The following is a 16,417-nucleotide window of genomic DNA, read 5'->3' on the forward strand; positions in this document are numbered from 1 at the left end:
CCACCTCTGCACTAAAATAATTACACTCGTGCATCTGAAGAACTCTGTGCATTTTCTGACTTGATTTTCAATATGCATGTCTTACAGTCACTGAATTGCATTTTTGAGCAATTATAGTAAACACTATGCAATTTACTCTTTGCAATATATTTTCTTTGTCTTATTGCACAAAGCTCATCTGGAATTTAGATCAATGTTCATGTTTTGTAATCTTTTATTATAATATACCTGAGCTGTCTCTTAAAAACCTTAAAGTTACACATATATATACATACATATATATATATATATATATATATATATATATATATATATATATATATATATATATATATATATATATATATATGCAAAATATATATATATATATATGCAAAATATATATATATATATATATATATATATATATATATATATATATATATGCAAAAAAAAAAAAAAAAATATATATATATATATATATATATATATATATATGCAAAAAAAAAAAAAAAAAATATATATATATATATATATATATATAAATTTCATAGTTTCTTGCCAATATTATGTGATCGTATTGTCATTAAACATGAACATAATGTATGTATGTATGAATTAATTAAAATGTTTTAATATAATTGTTGGATTTTTTATTATTATTAAAACCAATTTAATCAAAATAAAAATGTAAATAAATTAAATAAAATTCATAAAAAATGTGAAAGTTGTAAAAAGTAACGCTATACAATTAGTATTTTACAGTAAATACATAATTTATACATATTTTATAATATTTGTATATATTTATAAATATATATTTTTAGATTTGTGGACGTAATGATTACCTAGGATTTAATTTCTATTTATTTAAAAAAAAATTACTTTTTAATATAATTGATGGACTTTATTTATTTTAATTAAAACCAGCATACATTCAGTAAAAAAAAAAAATGTAAAAATCCATTAAAAGTACATACCATTTAGTGAAAAATGATAATTATATATAAAAATATATATATTATTTAAATTAAAAATATTTAAAAATAAAAATATATATAAAAAAATGAAAATGGCAAATGCACTTAGGTTTTGTATAGTGTACAGTCACAAAATCCCATACTATTATTATTTTGCATTTACAGTGAACCTGTTGAATTGTAGTAAATATCACAATGCAAACATCCTAATAGTCCTGAATATTCTTTACTGTTTTCATGCAAAATTAAAAAATTACAATTCTGCTATAAAAACCTTTAGTAAAAATGTTGGTCACACTTATTTTTAAGGTCCAATTCTCACTATTAACTAACCATTAACTACTTTTGCCTTAATTAACTCCTAATTTGCTGCTTATTAATAGTTTATAAGGTAGTTGTTAAGTTTAGGGTATTGGGTAGGATTATGGATGTCATGCATTATATGTACTTTATAAGCACTAATAAACACCCAATATGTCAATAATAGTCATGCTAATAAGCAACTAGTTATTAGTGAGAATTGGACCCTATACTAAAGTGTTACCAAAATGTTTTAATGTTATGCAGTTTAATGACAAATGCAGTTTACAGTCACAAAATGTCATGGCAATGTTACTATGTCCCCGACCCGGGTTCGATTCGGTAATCAATTCCGGGACGTGGTTGCTTTCACACAGAAGGCGACCAGGCAATGTTACGGGAATATTGCGGGTCCGACGTGCAGTGTGAAAGGGGCTTATGAAGAATCACAAAGGTACTGGGTTACTCCGCCGCGGTACCCCCGAAGCAATCTAAAATAGTCTGAATATAAACACTTATTATAGGTGCACCCTAGTGATTCAGGACAAGCTAAAAACACAGTTTGGAAAATGGATTCATGGTGTACTCGCTTATTATATACATTTTTCTACATTTTGAACACAAACAAAGTCACGGACCGCAGCTCTGATTGGTTATTTTTTTACCAGGAGCGATGGAGTTTCTGCAAATGGCAATAGGACACTGGGAGGAGCAGAGGAGCTTGATTTTTTTCACAGATTATCTGTCTCATATTCTACTGTCAGGACATAAAGACAGGTTTAATAAATATGTAAAAAATATATTTTTACAAAAGTTACCTACTGCAGCTTTAAATGTTTCATGTTTATTTAGATTTTTAAAGTCAGGGAGTGAAAATGGTTTCAAAGTAAATCCTGCACAACTTAATAATAAAATAATAATAATAATAATAATAATAATAATAATAATAATAATAATAATAATAATAATAAAACGTTTTCTCATTAAGAACACTTAATTTTCCTCCAGCAAAATAATTTGGTGAATGTGTTCTGCACGTTCTTGCAGGTCTGCTGAGATTCGCTCGTGCACTGAGTGAAACAGCGCGAGCGAGGACAGCGTCTCTCTCTCTCTCTCTCTCTCTCTCTCTCTCTCTCTCTCTCTCTCTCTCTCTCTCTCTCTCGTGCTGTAAGAGGCGGCGCATCCTGCGATCCTCCGTCTGTGCTGTGAGTTTGAGTTGCGATCCTCCTCTTCCTCACACAGAGCTCAACCTGCCGACACTGTGCACAGACACGCACAAAGGAAATATCTCTCATTCCACCGGACCGAACCGAACCGAACCGGAGTGGATCCGGATCGGGCAACAGGAGGATCTCAAACACAGTCCAGCTGGATGTTGCATCGCGCTTTCCGTGGTGCTGAAATGATCTGATCTCATCCCAGTCATCATCATCATCATCATCTGCACAGGTCGGTTCCGCTAGTTGCATTGTTCTCCCGCACGAATGCATTTAATGCACGAACATCAACTTGAGACGCTGTTGCCCATAAACCTGAAAGAGTTGCTTCTAGAAATGCGCTGTCGTCAAAATGCCATACTTATTTTTACCATCTCACTGTAAAACTGCTGTAGACGCTAGTTGAGAGAGATTGCATGTTTATTTATGACTGTGCTTTAGTAACTATAACTATACCACACTATAGTATGGTAACAATGGTAAACTTTTCCTAAGGGTCACCAGAAGTGCTGACAGTCTACTGAATGATTCGTTTATTGAATGGAGCTTTAGTTCATTCCAGTTTGTTGTTGTTGTTGTTGTTGTCATAATTTCAGTTTTTAATGCATGGAAAGTGGCATGAGCAGAACAGCAGGTGTGTCTCTAACCGGATTCTGTTCGTGCACAAATAATGTCACTTCTTCCATGATGATCACACACTGAGATAAAGCAATTATGCATGCTTAAGTGATTTTATTATTGGAAAATACAGCTACTGAAGGCTTAGGTCAAAGTGTGAGACATTTTAAATAAAAGCCTTCAAGTCATTAATTTGAGCATTGAGTCTTGGATGGGTTTCAAAAGCAATTTTGACATGCATATGTGCTCTATAATTCACATTATTTTTTTGGCATTGATGCTGTCTTCCATCCGTCTTTTCTGTTCAGATGAACTGAATTGCTGTACTTTAAGATCAGAGCTTGACAGCACTTTTTGATTTATAAAATGCATCCCAGTTTCTGGTTTCTCCGTGACACATGCCCTTCATTCTCTTTGTCATTTTTCTCCTCATTTCTGAACGTGTCACATTAATCCAAGGCTACTTTGATTTACATTGCAAAGCTGCGCTCGCGCTGTATGAAAGTGACAGTGGTGACATCGGAGTGAGAAACATGACAAATGATGCTGTCAGGCTCCGTCGGTGGTCAGTCAGGTCGCTATCTGTGATTTATATTCAGGCTTTGAAAATGCTCCAGTCAGGGCTATATATCATGTGTCCAGAATAAAAAATCTGCAAAACCAGCAGCGTCTAGCACTGAAGTGGAAAGAGCGAGTGCGTGTGTGAAATACATTGCTCAGAGGTTTCTCTTCAAATCTTCCGGAGATTAATGAAGTTCTCGCTTGTTTATGTGTGTCAGTTTCTCCTAAAATGCATTTGGAAAGCAACGAATGTGGCTGTAGGTTTTCAGAAAGCTCAGAAGCTGAGAGTTACATGTAAAAAATTATGTGATATGCTGCTCAGATCATCATTAGGTGATGATTGTAAATGTTTAATTGCAGATTTTAGTTTGAGATATTGCTGAGATCTGTATGGAAGCTTGTTTCCGCCACAGGATAAAAATAGGAATTGCAACTTTTCTCACAAGTCTGACTTTCTTTCTCACAATTCTGAGTTTATATGTCGCACGGTTTGAAATCAGAATCGTGAGATATGAACTTAGAATTGCAAGATATGGTCAAAATTGTGAACTATATGAACTCAGAATTGTGAGAAAAAAAGTCAGAAATGCATGAAAAAAGCCAGAATTGTGTGACAAACTCAGAATGACGAGATATACATTTTAAATTGTGATATACAAACCTGCAAACGTCAGAAGTTTGAGACAAACTTGCAATTCTTAGAAAATGTCAGAATTGCAAGATATAAGTAAGAATTATGCGATATGGACTTGCAATTCAGAGACAAAAAGTCAGAACTGTGAGATATAAAGTCATAGTTCTGAGGAATTAACTCAAAAATGTGAGAAAAGTCAGAAATGCATGAAAAAACAAAAATTGTGAGACAACTCAGAATTAGACGAAAGAAACTCTGAATTGTCGCAAAACTCCCAATTCGTGTGAGATATAGACTTCACAGTTGTGAGAAAACATCCGAATTGCGATATTAAAAGTCAGAATTGTGAGATATAAACTTGTAATTCAGAATTGTGGGATATAAAGTCACAATTACCTTTGTACTTGTTCAATCCTGTGACCGAAGCGTGCTTCTCGGGGCTCATCTGAAGCATCTCATGTTGTCTCTGGTTGTCTGCTCGCTCTGTCTGACGCACACGGGCTGCGCTGTCAGGTTGCGTCAGGCGGCGTGTGTTAGCGTGGAGAGTCTCAGCTCTGGCGTGACACCAGCAGGCAGGAACACACAGTCACACTCCAGATGGCTCCACAGTCCTCTGCGTTCCCACAGACCTGCGGAGAGATCCGCTCCAGACTCCACAGGAGAGCTGAAGCCAGACTGTTTGTGAGGAACCACGTGGCAGAAGTATGACAACATCCATGTGAACATGCACAATGCACACGTGTTTAAAATCACATCTGTGTTTGCGACGGGAATCTTAAAGGCACAGTCCACCCAAAGATGATAATGATATCTAAACATTCTTAAATCAAGATGCATTTATGATTTACGATATTAAATCTTTTGACTGTATCAAACTTAAGTGAATGCGTTCTAAAAAAAATTAAAAAATGCCAGATTGTCAGAAAGAGATCTTGCTTTCAATTTGAACTTTTTCTGACCCCACTGGCACATTTGTTTTTGTTTTTCTAATATTAAGCAAAAACGACATTTTAAGATATTTTTCAGAAAGCATGACTTCATATCTTTAGTCGTTTTGCTTGTATTCGGTGGGCCCAAAGCCATTACATATTTAAAACTGTAATATTCTATACTAAACCTAAACTAATCTTGACAAACTATATATCATTGGAGACCTTAGAAGTTGTATTTTTTTATATTTGACCACTGTTTTATATTTAAAATTATGTAGTGACAGTAATTCATTAATTTGTGACAAGAAAATTTAGCAAAAAAAAAAAGTAGTTGGCTTTTGTTACAAAAAGCTGATACGTACATATACAATCACGAAAGTATATATTTTTTTTATTTCTTTTTGGCTGCCAATAATTCATACAAAACATCTTTTCTAGTTTTTATCAAAAACTTTGAGAATAAATTGAATATGTATATTTTTATATCTATGATTGATGTTGCAAGTATTCAGTAAAAAATTTAATGCATGTCAATTTCATGTATGATCATACATGAAATAAACTTTTTTGTGAAGTTTCTGTAACAACACTCTAGTAGCTATGTTTGATTAAAAAATCATTTACAACCTATCTAGAATGTTTTATTGCTGTTTGAATAAAAAAAAAAAAAAATCAAATCAGTCGTCCATTACAATTCATACAAGGAGCATGACTAGTACCTAGTGGACATTGTTGGTATAGCAACTAAAAATAACACAGAAACCTCATTTTTTGTGATATCAATGTCAAATTTGGAACACAACTTCTTAAGATTTAAGGCTTTCCATTTGACATTAAATTAAATTCAACACATATTTTATTTTTTATTTTTTTAATAAAATATAAATAAATATTAAATACATTTTTTTATTACAACAAACCTAAACACCTATAACTTTTTTATTTAAAATTTTATTCAACTTCTTTCACATGTACAAGAAACTTCCAAGTGTCGTTTAAAAACGAGCCCAAAATTAGGTTCATATTCCAAACCGTTCCAGAATAACATTAATTTGAATCTGGACACGCCCTTTTCAGCTCTACCCCCCCGTGACACTTAAAGGGTTAAGAATATTTGTACTGAAAAACAAGATAAAATTACTAAGCAAGAAAATCATATTTGCATTGTTGTGCATTCATTTTTGGGTGAACTATCTCTTTAAATGGTGCACATTTGCATGCATTAAAGTTACTTAAACGGTGCAACTACAGTCCGTTCAATAGCTTGCATTGTTGTTTACATTGACCTTGATTGTTCATATGCTCCGTGTTTCTTCAATGCATTATCTTGATTCCTTTAGTTAAATATAAGAGCAATCAGTCTTGTATTCATGCATTGATTCTCAATTCAGATTCACTTTCTTCAGTGCAGTGTATTGCCCTGAATTTGAGTTTAATCAAGATGAAAGACTTTCCTCTATTTGAATGCAACTTTAACCAGGTTTGACAGTCAAATTCTGTCGAATTTGCAGCGTAGAGACGAGTGCTTGGCCCGTGTGCATCACTGAGCTGAATGAGAAAGGCAGAGAGTATCTTCAGATGTGATTCTGGAAGGAGGCCTGGGCTTTCAGCTGAAAAGCTTCTTATTTCTATATGGGTCTTTTTCAGCTCAACAAAAAAGCTATTAAACATTTAGATAAAGAGAATGGAGCTGTCTGTTCAGTTCACTGTAGGGATATGAAATCATTTTGCACTTTCGTGGCCTGTTTGTGCTGCTACATCGCCTCAGATTCTGCATGCAGTGGCATTTCACACCTCGTTTATTTTTGGTGTTAATAAATAACAGTATATCTTCTGGAATCTGGAATGTCTAGACTGCTTATTCAGTTCAGAAAGTCTCTATTTGCAGTCAAATATCCTAAATCCTGACTCATGATTATGATTGATTATGCAATCGGGATGATTTTGTTGAAGAAAATTTGATGTTTGCATAGTGGGACATTAACCTAACTTTAGCATTTATGCATTGTTTTTCATAACAGTTTAAAATTTAACTCATCTCATCAAGTTTTAGTCAAGTCATCTTTATTTCTATAGTGCTTTATACAGTACAGATACTGTAGTTCCAATGCAGCTTCGCAGGATAATAAATATGAATATAATAGAATCAAAAATGGAAAATAAAAAATTCTAAAAGTCTCATTATTCTGTTTTGTGATGGTTCAGTTCAGTTCTATAACTGTGTAAAGTTAGTTCAGCTCAAATTAGTTCAGTGTTGATTCAATTCAGTTCAACAAGTGCCAATGTTGCATAATTCATCAATTATGAAATTAATTTGATTTATCTATATGCATTTCTACAGAAGAAAACAGTGTCAATATTCAGTTCAATTCAGTTCATTTGATTCAATTCATTTCAACAACTGGGTCTTCTCTACAGAAGACAAGAGTGTCTTTATTCAAGTTGATTCATTTGATTCAATTCAGTTCATTAGCTCTGTGAAGTTAACTAATCATGAAATGAATAGGATTCAGCTCTAAAACAGCTCTACAGAAGACAACAGTGCCATTATTCAGCCGAAATCAAGTTTAATGTTTATTCAGTTCAGTTCAATAACACTGTCGATGTTGAAAGATTACTTAATTATGAAATGATTCAGCTAAAAGCATCTCTAAAGATGACAACAGTGTCATTATTAAACTTAATTCAGTTCAGTATTGATTCAGTTGATTCAGTTCAGTAACTGTAAAGTTAATCAATTACGAAATAAATTTGCATTCAGTTATAAAAATCTCGACAGAAGTCAACACTGTCATTATTTGGCTCAGTTCGTTTCAGAGTTGATTCATTTGATTCAATTCGGTTCATTAGCTGTTTAAAGTTAATCAATTATGAAATAAACTGGATTCACCTCTAAAACAGCTCTAAAGAAGAAAACAGTGCCATTATTCAACTGAAATTAAGTTTAATGTTGATTCAGTTCAGTTCAATAACAGTTTCGATGTTAAAAGATTAATAAATTCTGAAATGATTCAGCTATAAGCATCTGTACAGAAGACAACAGTGGCTTTATTAAACTCATTTCAGTTCAGTATTGATTCAGTCGATTCAGTTCAGTAACTGTAAAGTTAATTAATTATGAAATAAATTTGATTCAGTTATAAGAATCTCGACAGAAGTCAAGAATGTTGTTATTCGACTCAGTTCATTTCAGAGTTGATTCATTTGATTCATTTTGGTTCATTAGCTGTTTAAAGTTAATCAATTATAAAATAAACTGGATTCACCTCTAAAACAGCTCTACAGAAGACAATAGTGCCATTATTCAACTGAAATTAAGTTTAATGTTGATTCAGTTCAGTTCAATAACAGTTTCGATGTTAAAAGATTAGTAAATTCTGAAATGATTCAGCTATAAGCATCTGTACAGATGACAACAGTGTCATTATTCAACTCAATTCAGTTCAGTATTGATTCAGTCAAACCGATTACTTTATTAGTTCATCGATTATGAAATAAATCAGATTTGGTTATAAGCATCTCTACAGAAGCTAGTAGTGTTAATATAGGTTCAATGTTGATTCAGTTCAGTTCAATAACATTATCAATGTTACAATATTCATCAATAGCTATAAAGTAGCACTACAGAAGACTCTATTATCCAGCAGGATTCAGTTTAAGTTGAGTCACTGTCGAGTTACTGAAATGCTTCTAAAGCTTCTGTTAGTTTAGAGAGTTGTGACGTGCTCCGAGGGCTCAGTAGTGTTGTGTTTGGTGAGATACGTGAGGTCCAGGTGTGCCGTGCGACATATACAAGGCTTCTTCTGTGGAACGAGCCACTGGAGATGACAAACACACTCCTGCCTTCACACAGACCGAGAGAGAGGAGAACGATGAGTGGAAGAGCAGCACAGGGTTGGTTCGAATCCAGCACAGCTGTTGAGTTTGTGTGCAATCTCTACTCTGATCACAATCAATGACGGATATAAATACACTCTGCCTTAAACCAGACCGTGTTTGCAGGCCTGGAATCTCTGTGGCGCTCTTCATGAGCTCATCGCAGAGTCAAATAACCCTCCCACTCACATCAACATAACTGAATCAACAGATAAAACATCCTTTCAGAGTCTATAGAACGAGCATTAGAGCTCCTACAGCAACACGAGTCTGTGCTGTAATGGAAAGAAAATGGAATAAAAGTTCGTTTTGTGCAACCAGTGGAAAAAGTGGTTCACTTGAGTGTGTAATAAGTGTAAATGATCTATTATTCTCTTTGAAATTAGGATTGCTCTAATCAAATCTATAATAAAATTATATGATATTATGTTTTATTAATATTTTTGTAAATACCGTTAAATTTAAAATGATGTAATATATTTTTAATTTATTAAAAATTATATTTATATTTTTATTTCAAAATTTTATTTAGGATTTAAGACATGTTATAAAGTAATAATAATTTATTTTTATTTATTAAATGTATTTTTGTATATACGGTATTAGATTGAAAACATTATTTATAAAGTCATGTTTTTATTATTTATTTAATATTATATTTTATTTATTTATGTGTATTTAAAAATATAATTTTTAAAAATTATTTTGATTTAATTAATTAATTACTTTCTTTGCATTAATTATCTTTATTTCTTTTTTAATAAATTAGAAAGTGCAATTATAGTAAAATTAAATGCGTTTTTTTTTTTTTTTTTTTTTTTTGCATTTGTTAATTTTTGTTTTAACGCAGTAATATACCTGGCAATATATAGTGAGCCTTCAAAAAAACACCTTCTTTTGACCATACTATTACCCCAACCACTATTTATTTATTTTTTTTTTTTTTTTTGAAAAGCTCGCTAGTATTTGGAACAGAGCTACAATTACTGTACGCCCAATGTGTTTCCTAAACAAACCTAACTTCCCTTCCTCACGTATCTCATGTAAACGTGCGCTAATCTCTCGTTTGTGTGTCATAGACAGATCCGAGGCATTGATTCCAGTGCCGTTCCTGACAGCTTGTCTTGGATTCAGCCGCTCTTGGGAGGAAAATCTCCCTCCCACATCACCTTTAATGAGGATAAAAGGTCAGAGCTTAATTATTCATCTGGGATGTCAGACAATCCCCCAAACACTGAAGTTTAGAGCTGAATAATGCATGCAGCACCTCCTCTCGCCTTCAAACAGTTTGTTTGCTTGTCGCACTGACCGTCAGAACTCACTTTGACCTGAGTAAAACTGGACCAGACCCCTGCGAATGTGTGTCTGAAGCCCTTGGAGGCATTATGAGGCGCGTGGGAGGAATCTGAACACTCGATCCTCTGAGGTAAAGCAGCTTTGTTCAGCTTTGAGAGGGTTTGTGTTGGCAGAGGAGACGGCAGGAGATATCGGCGCTATTAACGTGTATTAAAGGGAAGAATAGTGTAATGTGATACGCTCGGAAAAGGATTAGAGAGAGAGAACAGGGAGAGGGAGTGTGGGAGGAATAGGCCACCAACACACTGTCACTCAACACACTCGAACCAATGACGTAAGAGGATGAGGAGAGGGGGCGGGGCTTACCAGGGTGGGAAACAAAGGAGGTCTGTAATATTTGCTCATGGGCTTTGATGCTGTGTGACTTATAATACTGTTATTCAAGAGTTTGTGGGCAGTTTTGATTTAAATGAATGTGTTTATTCAGCAACTGATTAAAAAAAGTAACAGCGAATATTTTTTTTTTATGTTACGTTGATATCTGTTTCAAGTAAATGCTGTTCATTTGAACTTTCTATTCATCTGTGAATCGTGAAAAATAAAAAACCTACAAAAATATGAAGCAGCACAATTGTTTTCAACATTCATAATAATAAAATTCATATTGTAAAATAACGTTTAAATAAAAACAATATTTGTATGATGTACCTAATTTTCTATTTTTTATGTATTTACAGTATATTCATTTTTGTACATATTATTATTTTTATAACTTACTAATAAAATATCAGTGACTGAATGTTATTAAAATAATATTTTATGTCTATTTAATTTGATATATTTTTTTTTATTTGTAAATAGTATTTATCGGTATAACATTTATTATAATGACATATTGGTGATTATATATTTTATTAAAATAGTAGTTTTGTTGCGTATACATTTTTTTTTAAAAAATATTACTACTATATAGAAACATTATCTATATTATTACTATATATAAATATTATCTCCTACAGATAAATATTGGTTATATCTATCTATCTATCTATCTATCTATCTATCTATCTATCTATCTATCTATCTATATATATATATCTATATATATATATCTATATATATATATATATATATATATATATATATATATATATATATATATATATATATAGTCATAAGTTATTGAATGCAAAATGTATTTTAGAATAAACAGAATAAACGTAACTTTTTATGATTTTTACAGTCTTGTCTAACGAGTCTAATCTTGACTCATTATGTGTATCCATGATGTATGTGTTTAACATTAGCAAGTCAACACACATAGACCAACTAATTAATTGACATGTTTAATTAACACGCCCGAGGGCTAGTTCAATATTACTCATTTACTCAAATGCAAAATAAAAAATCAGTCAGAATAACTTATAATAAAGAATATTAATAGACGTCTGATGTCTGAGAGAGATTTGAGATTAAAACCTTTCCTTTAGAACTTTCTTTGAGGAACATCACAAAATAAATGACTTTTAGAGGACTTTGAATATAGTGGAGGGAATATCATTCTCTTCTAATCTTATTTCAAGAGCTTTCCTAAAAGAGCGTGGGCTTCTTATGAACTATCCTAAAGAATAATGTTGCTTTTTGTGTGTGGAAGAACTGAGGTGTTGTGCTCGGATGATACAGATGTTTATTTGATATCATTCAAATTGGAAAAATGAGGCTGGAAATGAGAGATTGGTTTCCACGCGGTGTTTAATGAGGTTGCTGTGTGGTTTAGCATCGTCAGGACTTCTGAGGGAGATAATGGCCTTATTTTCCTGGTGTGAAGTCGCCCTGCACACATTTACTGACAACACTCATTCATCTTCTTACAGTGTGTGTGTGTGTGTGTGTGTGTGTGTGTGAAGATCTTTCGGTCTCTGTGCTAACCAGGGAAATCTGGGAGCGTTTCCAAGTGAATCTAGTGATGCAATGTTATATGTATATATACTATTATAGTATGTATTAGTATTTTAAAGAAGCATTTATATTTTTATTTTTTTAATTTAATTTTAATTACCATTTTAATTTCTTTTTATTTCTATTAAGCTTTATTTTGTTTCAGTTCTATTTTCTATAATCTTCTGTTTTGTTTTCAGTAATTTTAGCATTTCAAGTTTTTGATGAAGTCTTGCAACATTGTTTTTCATCTAATATTAATATTTCATTTTATTTATGCTTTATTTCAGTTAACAAAAATGATTTGTAATCATTTAAATAGTAATTTCTCAATGTGTTTACGTTCATTAATGTAACACTGCTCTGCTGTTGGCTTTTGTAAAGTATTTCTAAACTTAAGAAAACTTTCTTTGCAAAGTTATTTATGTAATATTTATATATTATTACAGTATTTATTAGTATTTTTAATAAGCATTTGTTTTATATTTTCAGTTTTCATTTTAATTACCATTTTATTAGTTTTTTATTTCTATTTAGATTTATTTTGTTTTGGTTTGGTTTTAGTTTTGAGTACTTTTAATCATTTAAATTTTTTATTTAGTATTGCAATGTCTTTTTTTTGTTTAAGCTCATGTTTTGAATTAATATTTTAATTTATTTCTGCTTTATTTCAGTTATTTTTCATTTCTATTTTCATTTCTATTCCATTTTTTATTTCTATTTAGCTTTATTTTGTTTGAGTTATAGATTTTAGTAATTTTAGCATTTCAACTTTTTTATTAAGTATTGCAACGTCAGTTTTTTTTGGTTAAGTTTATGTTTTTCATCTAATATTAATATTTTATTTTATTTCAGCTTTATTTCGGTGAATGAAATTCTATTTTATGACAGCACTGCTCCATTGTTGGCTTTTCTACAGCATTTAGTTTACTGATTAAATACATTTGCAGTAAGTCACATACTGTACAAGTTGTTTATTTTTACACTGAATGTTTTACCAGTGATTTTGGTGATACTCTCCTCGCTCCAGCTGGAGTATCATACACTGATCAGAGGGTTTCTGTGTCTGCAGGCTGTTTACTGCACTGCTAATGTGGGATGGCATGAATATGGGACTTTCATGAATTATTCTCCGCTCTGAAAGCGGCCCAGACTCCCTTCAGCAGGTGGGTGATGTTCCAACTGAACGCCACATCAGATCTCATCACATCGCGTGTGTTTGCCTTTCTGAGAGACATGCAGCTTCTCCTCTACAGCAAAAATCTGAAATAATATTGCGAATCATAATTGCTGTTTTCTATGTTAATATAAAGTCGAATGTAATTTATTTCTATGATGCAATGCTGAATTTTCTTCAGTGTCACATGATCTTCAGAAATCATTCTAATATGATGATTTGCTGCATAATGTGAAGTTCTTCGAACAACGTCTTTATGTTTCTCTAACTTTTAAATAACATTAGAATCATGACATTTGAAAGTTCTTAGAATATTAAAACAATAAACATTCCAATAACAAAATACAGTTAGTAGAATGTTGCAAAAAAAACACTTTTGTATCTTTTCAAAAACGTTCTAAAGATACAAAGAGACATTGTAACATTCTTAAAACATAGTTACAACATTTTTGTAACATTTACAAAACCTTTATAGTCACGACCAAGAACTGTACATTTGAACCTCCTTAAACATTAAAAATAAAAATTCAAATAACGTCATATTTGGCTGAAAATAATGTTAGAAGAACGTTGTAAGAAACATTTTGGAAACCTTTAAATAACATTCGAATCACACAGAGAAAAAACATTACTATCACGACAAGAAAACGTCAGTGTTTCTAATATAACCTGAATATGTTAAGTCCTAGTTCTTCTCCAGGACTCAGATTGGCTTGTGTTTAATGCTGTTGACTGTAGCGCTCCATGAATCCTGGCATTCATATTCAACACACCATTATTTTCATTACCTGAAAGCATTAAGTAATGACCATTCATTAGAGCCGTTGTACATTTAATTAATGATCTGTAGACTGTTGGTCACAAAAGTGAGATGTACGTCGCACGCAGTCTTTCACATTTGAGTAATACATTTTGGTTTGCTAAGCTGATTTACTCCACTTTATACACTAGGTGCTTACTAAATGTGAAAATTGAAAAAGTGGCGAAGCCTTCTGATTGGCTAGCTGTCCTGTCAGTCATGGTCTTTGAAGCCTGTGATTGGTGTTCTTTAATCTTTAAGTTCTTTGGCAAATCAGCCACAAAATGCAGCACCAAGTACTGTGTGTGTGTGTGTGTGTGTGTGTGTATGTATATATATATATATATATATATATATATATATATATATATATATATATATATATTTGTTTTTTTTTTTTTTTTGTACTGCAGGATGCCCTTATCACAATAAAATACTCCACAATTCTCCTTATAAAAAAGTGATTAACAATTGTATTTATCATTTTATGAATTAATAATGTACTATTTTATTTATTAATTAAATAAAAAAGAATTTTATTACATTTTTAATTGTAATTACTTTCATTCTATTCGCATTTGTATGGGTATTGCGTGTACATGTTATATATTTTATTAATTTTATTTATTTATTTTACAAATATTAGACTCTAGGATGCCTTTTTGACCAATTACAAATTATAATCTTTAATTAACAAATAAAATAATTTAACCATTTTATGAATTTATTGTTTTAAATGTTAATTTATTAATTAAATCATTTAATTTAAAAAAAAAATATTTTATTTTAATGAGTGTTGTTTTACTCAACAAGTGTCATTTTCTACTTGTTGAATGTTATTTAATTTTTCATGAAATTATTTTATTTAAAAAATGTTTGAGTGCAGTTACTTACCAATCACAATAAAATATTCAAAATTTTCAAAATTTATAAAAATTATATAATAATAATAATAATCAGTTGTATTCCTTAATTTTATAACATTATTTTTTTAATCATTTTATGAATTCACAATAAAGTATTAAACGTGTATATAAACTACAGTTTTATTTCTTAATAAATAAAAATGATTAATAATTTTAGAATTGTATTTCTTAAATGCATTATTACATTTATTATTGCATTTTTATTTTAATTTAATGATTGTTTTTCTACTTGTTGTGTGTACGTTATATATAATTTTATTTATTTTTTACAAATATTTAACTGCACCATGCCCTTATCGACCAATCAGAATAAAATATTAAAGATTTCCATACTACACTTACAAAAACAATAAGTAAAATGTATTTTATTTTAACTTGCTCATTTTTACACATATTTTCTTTAGCAAAATTTAAGTATGGGATTTAGTTCAAATTATCAAAGGAAATAAATCAATACAACGTAGAGTTTGATGGGTAATTTCACCTTAATTATTTTAAGTTTACTATGCAATAGTGTATTTTAAATCATTCAGTCATGGTTTATAACTTTTCTCAAACAATGCAGCAAGCTTTTTTAAAGCATGTGGTTCACTTACAAACATGCAAGTAAGCAAGTAGACAGCTTGTCATCTTTTAGGATAATACGTCAACTCAATATAGTTATTATCCTCAATACTGATTCACAATACTCAATGACATAACGAGCAGTGGACAGACTTTGAGTATGAATGCAACTCCAGATGTCACAAAATTATAAGTTCAAGCTTTTTTTTTCTTTTTTTCTTTTTTTTACAATTCTTGCCTGAACTAAATGATCTAAAGTAGAAATTACATTTGTATTTACGTCACCAAAAAATAATTTTTATATAACTGTAGAATTTCAAAATTTTAATATAAAAATCAGTTTTATTCCTTAATTAATAAATAAAAACGAATATTAATTATATTATTTTTTTTCCAAAAAAAAAAACATTTATTAATAATGAAATAATTTTGTATAATTTTTTTAGTACGTGATAATTAATTAATTAATACATGAATTATTAAATAATTAATGATTTATTTATTAATCAATTATTATTTATTTTACTTTTTTCTTCATTATTTAAATTAATTTTATTTGACTCGCCAAGGGCAGTTTTTAGACATGTTGTGTACCTTAGACTTTTTTTCCATTCATTTTT

At 30.8% G+C, this 16,417-nt stretch overlaps 1 protein-coding gene across 3 annotated transcripts in view; it reads left to right on the plus strand.

Moving 5' to 3' along the window:
- The first annotated feature begins 2,459 nt into the window (after window positions 1–2,459).
- Window positions 2,460–16,417, plus strand: part of LOC127934267 (carbohydrate sulfotransferase 8-like) — a 121,114-nt gene continuing 107,156 nt past the window's right edge. For 2 of the 3 annotated variants that reach the window (XM_052531536.1, XM_052531538.1), the window contains exons 1-2: window positions 2,460–2,708; window positions 13,404–13,497. The gene's annotated coding sequence lies outside the window, so the exon portion shown is untranslated. The remainder of the gene's footprint in view (window positions 2,709–13,403; window positions 13,498–16,417) is intronic. The other variant, XM_052531537.1, reaches the window with a different exon arrangement.

The sequence above is a fragment of the Carassius gibelio genome, chromosome A18, assembly GCF_023724105.1.
Source record: "Carassius gibelio isolate Cgi1373 ecotype wild population from Czech Republic chromosome A18, carGib1.2-hapl.c, whole genome shotgun sequence".
Classification (NCBI taxonomy): Eukaryota; Metazoa; Chordata; class Actinopteri; order Cypriniformes; family Cyprinidae; genus Carassius; species Carassius gibelio.